At 41.1% G+C, this 7,388-nt stretch overlaps 1 long non-coding RNA gene across 1 annotated transcript; it reads right to left on the bottom strand.

Annotated features, from left to right (window-relative positions):
• On the bottom strand, nt 1-4,110 carry LOC310764943. Its single transcript, XR_014549377.1, has 2 exons — nt 2,456-4,110; nt 1-1,924 (listed from the first exon to the last, which is right to left on the bottom strand). It is a non-coding gene; the product is annotated as an uncharacterized lncRNA (long non-coding RNA).
• Between the last annotated feature and the right edge of the window lie 3,278 nt (nt 4,111-7,388).

The raw sequence follows: 7,388 nt of genomic DNA on the forward strand, positions 1-7,388 counted from the left end.
TGTGTTTTCTCTGTTTAATAGATACATTCAACAGACAAAAAGAGAATGGCCTAGGAATTTAGGGGTGTGTGTGTAGGAGTCTCCATACAATTAACATGGATATCTGTCTTTCCTTGCTGATCTTTTGCCATGGCAAGCCAAGCATGAAATTATATGCCCTTGGTTTTTGACATGAAAGCTTGCGACAATATTTTATTGTTTAATACACATACAACAAACTACTTATTTTTTAAAATATACATTTCTTTTTATCACATATTTATCCCTTTTGTTTCCACAATATCATTTTATTAAGCCACCTTATATCTGATATCGCATTTGTACTTCTGTATAATGTTTGGAAGAGCTCATAGTTTGTCAACTGTAGGAAATAATAATAATGATATCTATCATCTTTTAGGCAGTGGTACGAATGTTGAGAGAACAAAGCTCCTGCCCATAGACTTAACAAGCTAAGAGTTATGGTATAAAAAGGAAAAGAGATGGTTAAGGAACAGGAAAAGAACCAGATTCAGGCACTTATTCTGTTACAATTACATAACTGTTTCATGAGCAGGTGCAATGGTCATTGAGGCAATTCTAGGAGAGGCAGAGCCATTAACAGTTGGTCCCATAGACTGTACTATCTCACTTTTCCCTCTGTTGCAATCAGCTAGAATGACTAATAATCAACAATTATGGGAGAGAAGCAGCCAAGTGGCAGTTGATCCCAATCAAACATTCCAGATGCTATATTTTCCTTTAAAAAAAAGAAAGCAATTTGCACTTGTAGCTTTCTGTTTTCCCAGCAGTCATACTTGAATGACTTCAAAACACAGTGTTTGTTTTAATGTAGCTAAGAAACTGTCAAAGGTAACAAATTTGACTATGCAATTTATTGTTCAAGCAGAAATGATGAGCTAGCACAGGATGTCTGAATGACTCACTAGCTCAGTATCTGTATTAAAACAGCTTATGCAATCACACACTATGACCACTCTTTGGTTGATTTTAAACAACATATGAATAGCAGAATAGCTGGGTGAAAGATTTGCATAAAAATAGTTATGTAGGCCTCTCTAATACATACCACTATGTTGTGTGAACAGTCAAGATACAAAACTGGCTATATAAATGGAAGTCAGCCAGGTCCACTTGTACAATTTTGTTATTATTTAAGAAATGGTTGATGTGATGTGATCTGTGTACTGGTACCATAATAAGCACTTGTTCTATACTTCACACATATTATAGTCCATATGTATTTTTCCTACATGGAGATCCTGTGATCCATTTCACAAATTGTACAAGGAGCTAGGTTTGCTTGTTAAGCTCACATTCAAGAGGGAGTTGTAGTTCATTCTGTCCCTTTGAAGAGTGTGTGATTCATGTGTTTGCCATGTCTATTCTACATTTGTCAATGTACTTAAAACACCTTAGTGACATGTATTTTTTTATATAAAGGCTAAGCAAGTTTGAAAAAGCAACTTTGAAGTGTGGTGACTACATTCCTCAGCTATTTATATTGTTTGCCCCCTATTTGTTCCCGTTGCCTTGGACTAAACTGCCCATTATGTAATATATGCAAATTCATGCAACTGTAGTCTGTCAGACACTTTTAAAGAGGAAGCCCCATTTCCAGAGGAGGGCACAGAGTGGCGAAATGGCAGGTGGGGAGGTGGTGTTTAACTCTTCCCGGATCAGCATTTGTCTGTTCCAAATTGTGCAGCTTTTCTGAGGAAAGATCATTTGTCTGTTGGCACCGGGGCCCCACCACACATGAGGCAAGGTGAAGCGACTGCCTCAGGTGCCAGGATCCACAGGGGCAGCAGATATTGATGTAGCTCCATATTTTCCCCTTGTTCCTGATATAGATCTTCACTCATCCCTTCTTCCCTGGCGGTGGAGGGGGCCAATTTCGGCACCAAAATGTCTTGGGCTGACCCTGGTTGGCACAATACATAATTAAGACAGTTATAGGTTACTTGCAATGACACTTAGCTTTAATTCAGAACATTCCAACTTCAGCTTTTAAGAGATTTCCTGATGTAGATGTTGGAAACAAACTATATCTTTTGAAAAACGATTTTGCCCTGACTGAAGTCCCTTGGGTGTTGACGTTGCCTTAGAAACCATATTTTGTCGATACAGTAACGGACTTAGCAGTGAAAGCTGTTAATGTAGCTGGCATTCTATTTCCACCTAAAGTGCAGAAAAAAAATCAGGACACTTTAAACATATCTAGAGACTTGTAATTTAAATTCCTTAATCTGGATACATCACCGTTCAGTCTAATGAAATTATCATGGGTTAAAAAAAAAGACTACAGTTGCTCAGAAACAAGGGGGAATGCTTTTAAATGATTAGAATCACTTTTCTGCCTAAAATTGTCTTCCTCCAAAAAGGACCATGTGTGGATTACAAGAGATACCATCTAACACAGCACACTGATTTTAATGTAATGAAGAATGCTTACTTTCTGGTGAGTTGCGGCCGTTAGATGAGCACACCTGAGAATTGCAGCAAAATGTTGCAGTGCGAAGTGCTCCTGTTCAGTTTCAGTCAACCAGCCTTGCCCTTTTCTAGAAATTACACTATTCCATCCCCCCCCTTCCCTCTTGTTTTCATTTCCCCAAGAGCCAGCCAGCATTCTGTGGGTCCTGAGCATGCCCCTGATTGGCAGCCAACAATAGTATGTGCCCCATCTACTTGGAGGAAACATTGACTATAGGATTTTGAGCTTTTTATGCTTCTCCTAGCTGGTACCTGCTTTCTTCCGATAGGGGAGGAGGTTGTTTTTACACTTGTTACTGCCACTTTAAACACCAATATAGCTTTTAGAGAGCAATTAGTTACCCTATTAAAACTCTTCTACCAGATTGACCTCATATTTATTCCACCCCAGTTAAGCCTTACCAGTGCTGTAACTGAGGACTTTTGTTAAAGTCTGTTTTGATCCCTACCAACTTATTGAAGTGCAGATCTGTTTAGCATTCTAAACTGCCTCTCATTTCTTCTGCCTTAATATTGTAAACACGTTCTTCCCATGTCTCTTTACTCTAAGCCAAGTGATTCAGCTGCCCCAGCAAGTCTTCTGGCCACCAAGCTACACTTCATTTTTTTCAGATCTTCTTTCTAAGGTCTCTTCCTCTGCTGTCTTCTTCTTTTGGTTATCTTGCTGGTGGTTGCTGGCATCCGTCTCCAACTAACACAGACTGATCTTGACTGAATAGCACCCAGCTATATATTCACTTCTTGTGCCCCACCTAGTTGAGCACCAGCCAATCACACTGCCTAACTAAGAATTCTAAACCTGTAACCACCAATCAGAATATGCATAGGTTCTAGCCTTCTTTTGCATTTTGAGTGTTCTAGCTCCAACCTCTTTCCTCAACTGTCAGTTAAGGATCCCAGTGACAGTTAAACCAACTTTCACCTGACCAGACAGAAGACTTCTATCATCAAACACATTACAATGTCCATTGCAATGCAAATGACTGACTATATTACACAGTACCCATTAAAACACATTTTAAACAAGCAGGGCTTATTCACAGTGCTAAAAAGAAATTTCAGAAATGCAATGTATCTGTGAGTGGGCAGTAGTATATCAAGCACACAACAAAAGTTAGCTGCAGTGACAGGCACTTGTACTCTTACTAGCTCAGGTCTTATTTCATGCAGATGTGTATTTCTCCCCAAGTTTGTAGACATTTTAAAAATTACCCTGCCAAGGCAAAGGAAGTCCACCTTTATATTATACCCATATTGTAGGGGTGGGTGCTGCAGCTGAGAGAAGATGGATAACATCAGGGGTAGCTAATGTGGTCCCCCACCCAGGGCTTTTGAACCATAACTTCCATCATGATGACTGCTGGCAATCAAAGTTTTAGCCCACAACATCAGATTGGCTACCCTGGAGTCATATCAACCCTATATTGCTATATCCATAGTGTGGGTTTGGGGTGAGCTGATATAGGACAGCATGTGACGCACTCCTGCAATGTAGTCCGATGTTGTTATGCAGTCTCCTGGTGTGCTGAGTTTTCTAAGGAAATGCACTGGAATGGGTGTGAAGTTGATTATAACACCAGCACAGAGATAGGTGGGGGTGATCAATGCCTTTTTCCACCCATGCAACCCTGAAACCACCAGTGGCAGGTTTGAGACTTTGGTTTGTTAAACAGTGCTTTAAAGTGCTTTAGCAGAAGTAGTCTGCACAGCACCCCTCTGCACATGCAGTGCCGGATTTATGTATAAGCTAAACAAGGTATAGCTTAGGGCCCCACTCTCTTTGGGGGGCCCCAAAAAATTAAAGAAAAAAATGTACCATTTCCAAAATAAAAGATAAAAACAAATAAAATAAAACCTACATACAGCACGTGTTTTGTGCTGTGTAGGCTCCTATGATGTAAGTCATGGCCCACGCCTGCTAGCCTGCTCCCTAAAATATCACTGGTTTGCTCATTTCTATATATAGGATGCCTACATTCTGCATGGACTGGTTGCATGGCAACATATGCAAATGGCTTCAGATACCTATTAGGTCCATAAATTACCATACTGTACAGCATATATTCAACACAAAAACCAGCGACAATTTGTTGTTGACAAAGAACAGCTGGACATATAAAGGGCCCCATTACCTTAAGTAGCTTAGGGCCTCATCACACCTAAATCCGGCCCTGTGCACATGGATGGATGGATGAGCTCATCCTGCCACTGCTCTTGGCCAGGCAGCTGCAGGGATTGGCCTGGCCTGATCAGGAGACTAGAACAGCAATGGCAACTGTTTGCTATGGAAGGAAGTGGAAAAGTCTTCAACCAGCTATAGGCATACGGTGACTGAAAGCTTGGGTGGTCAAAATTGAGTAGTGGGAAATGGGGAAGTACTTGCTCCATTTGCTTCCCATTAGTCATCCCTGAGCCTACCAGAAGCAGGAAGAGGCAAGCTCGACTAGGAGTAAGCGAAATTCTTCATGCACTTAAGGTACTTTATTCTCTTTTGCAAACACCCAGGTCTCCCATACTGTGTAAGTTTCCAGATGTCATTAAATGTGACTTTAAGCAGTACTGGTGGGCAAACACAGAAGGGAAATACACAGATGTGTGCACTTAACAGCACATACTACTGCACAGTTTCAAGTTTTCCTTAGGAAAAAACCCAAATATAGTTTTAACAGCATGTGCACGCACACCTGCAAATTTTGTGAGCTGGTTTGTTGTTGGGGGTGGAGAAGGAGGCCCATTAGAACCTCTGGCAAATCAGTATATTGCAGCCTAACCCACCTCTCAATATGGTTGTAAAGAATGATGAGAATTAATGGGAATTAATCGTACAATTTTATTGAGAATAAGCCCCACTGTAAGGCTGGCTTCTGAGTACAGTATGCTTAAAATTAGGCTATAAAGCATTTTGCATGCAGATACTTTTTACCTGGAACAGCTACTATACTTATATAAAGTATAGATTACAAGCCTCCACTGAAGTTCATTCCATTCAAAACTAAAGACTCCACCAGGATTCATTTCGGCACTTGTTTGCATGACTAGGCACACCCAAATGCTTAATTATGCAAACCGACAAGTTTGGTTTTTACTGACAAGGAATTACAGGGTGTACCGCATGCACACCCTATGCACATTGTTTTGTAAAGTACTGTGCACAGAATGATGTGTGCCCGGTGTGCAAGAAATACCTTCCTACATATATTGGAGAGAACTAGAACTGCAAGATTTCAGGGATGAGTATAGCTGGGTAGTAAGTTTATGAATGGTAGTTAAAGCTTGTGTTGCCAATGCTGATTCTTTCAATCATTAAATGTTATGTAGAAACCCAACTATGAAGCTTTCCAGAAAGGAAGGTGAAGCAATTGGGTGGGGAAGCATCCCCCACCGAGAAAAGTTGGGAACCTTTAGTATAGCCATTCTGCTTCAAGGTTCACACTTCAACATTTACAGCGCAGTTCTATACACGTCTACTTAAAAGGAAGTCCCAAAGTTCAATGAGATTCATTTGTTAAAATGATTTATATACTGACTTTAAATAATAATTATCAAGGTGGTAATAACACAATAACTAAGGCTACTCACTAGAACACATTAAATACTGTTACGAGTATAAACATTTACATCTGCCAAATCTTTGGAACAAACATGGAAGGCGAGGATGAACAGCTATGTTTTTACAGGCCATGTGGTTGATACCTGCAGCATATCTCAGGTTCGTGTATATAGAACTGCAGTGTTGTTTACATATATAAATAATCCACTCCAAACTTTCTACTACTGTCATAATTAGGATGACTCACTTCCGACAGAATGCTCATGGTACATGACAAGTATTATTATTATTATTATTAATAATAATAATAATAATAATAATAATAATATTAATTTGCAGTGTCCTTCATCAGAAGATCACAGGATGGTTCGCAACATAAAAATAAAACATGAGAACACAAAATACGCAGTAAAACAAAAAAACAGAAACAAATCAATGACATCCCCCCAAACACATTTAAAAGCCTTTAGAATGTTAATCAGCTGAAGGCCTGATTATAAAGAAATGTTTTTGCCTAGCACCTAAAGATATGTAATGAAGGCATCAGGCAAACCTCCCTGGAGAGAGCATTCCACAAATGGTGAGCTACTCCAGATAAGGCCCATTCTTGTGTGGACACCCTCTGAATCTCACATGGAGAAGGGCCTCAGATGATCACAGGTTTTGGGATGGTCCATGTGGGGAGAGGTGGTCCTTGAGGTATTGCCATCCCGAGCCGCTCAAAGTTTCATAGGTCAAATTGGGCCCAGAAACGAATTGACAGCCAGTGCAATCTGGCTGGGATCAGTGTGTTATGTTCAAACCGTCTCTACACTCAACAGGTGTAGGTTTCTCCATCACTGCATTTCCATGTGTGTTGTGAGGGGCACAGGTTAAGTCCCACCTGGAAGCCCTCTGAAGGTTGCAGCTGTTTGGACTAGATAACTCTCTTCCCACACTACAATTCTATGATTCTAAGTGGCTGGCTAGGAAGCGTCTTTAGGATCACAATCTCTGAATGTAACCACAGGCATGGTTTTTTGGGGAGGGGTGGGCAGAGTGCCAGTTCAGCAAAGCCCTATTATGCGCGGTTGGATCGACGCCCGAGTAAACGAGCACAGGATCGGGCGTCTCAAACAGCAGCATAACCTTTTCCCCCTTCCAAGCCGATCAGGGAACTTAGTCACGAACTTCCAGATCGTCTGCCTGGGCGCAGTTCTCTTCCGCCCTCCAAACCCAGCTCCTTCCTTTCTGCAGTGGGAAGGTAAAGAAGACCCAAGTCCCACCCAGGCCGTGACCATGCAAGGCCAGGACGCCCAATGAGAAGGAGAAACCCGCGCTTCGCCTCCCTGCTCTCTCTCTGGGC

The sequence above is a fragment of the Podarcis filfolensis genome (genome assembly GCF_964270895.1).
Source record: "Podarcis filfolensis genome assembly, chromosome: 6".
Lineage (NCBI taxonomy): Eukaryota > Metazoa > Chordata > Lepidosauria > Squamata > Lacertidae > Podarcis > Podarcis filfolensis.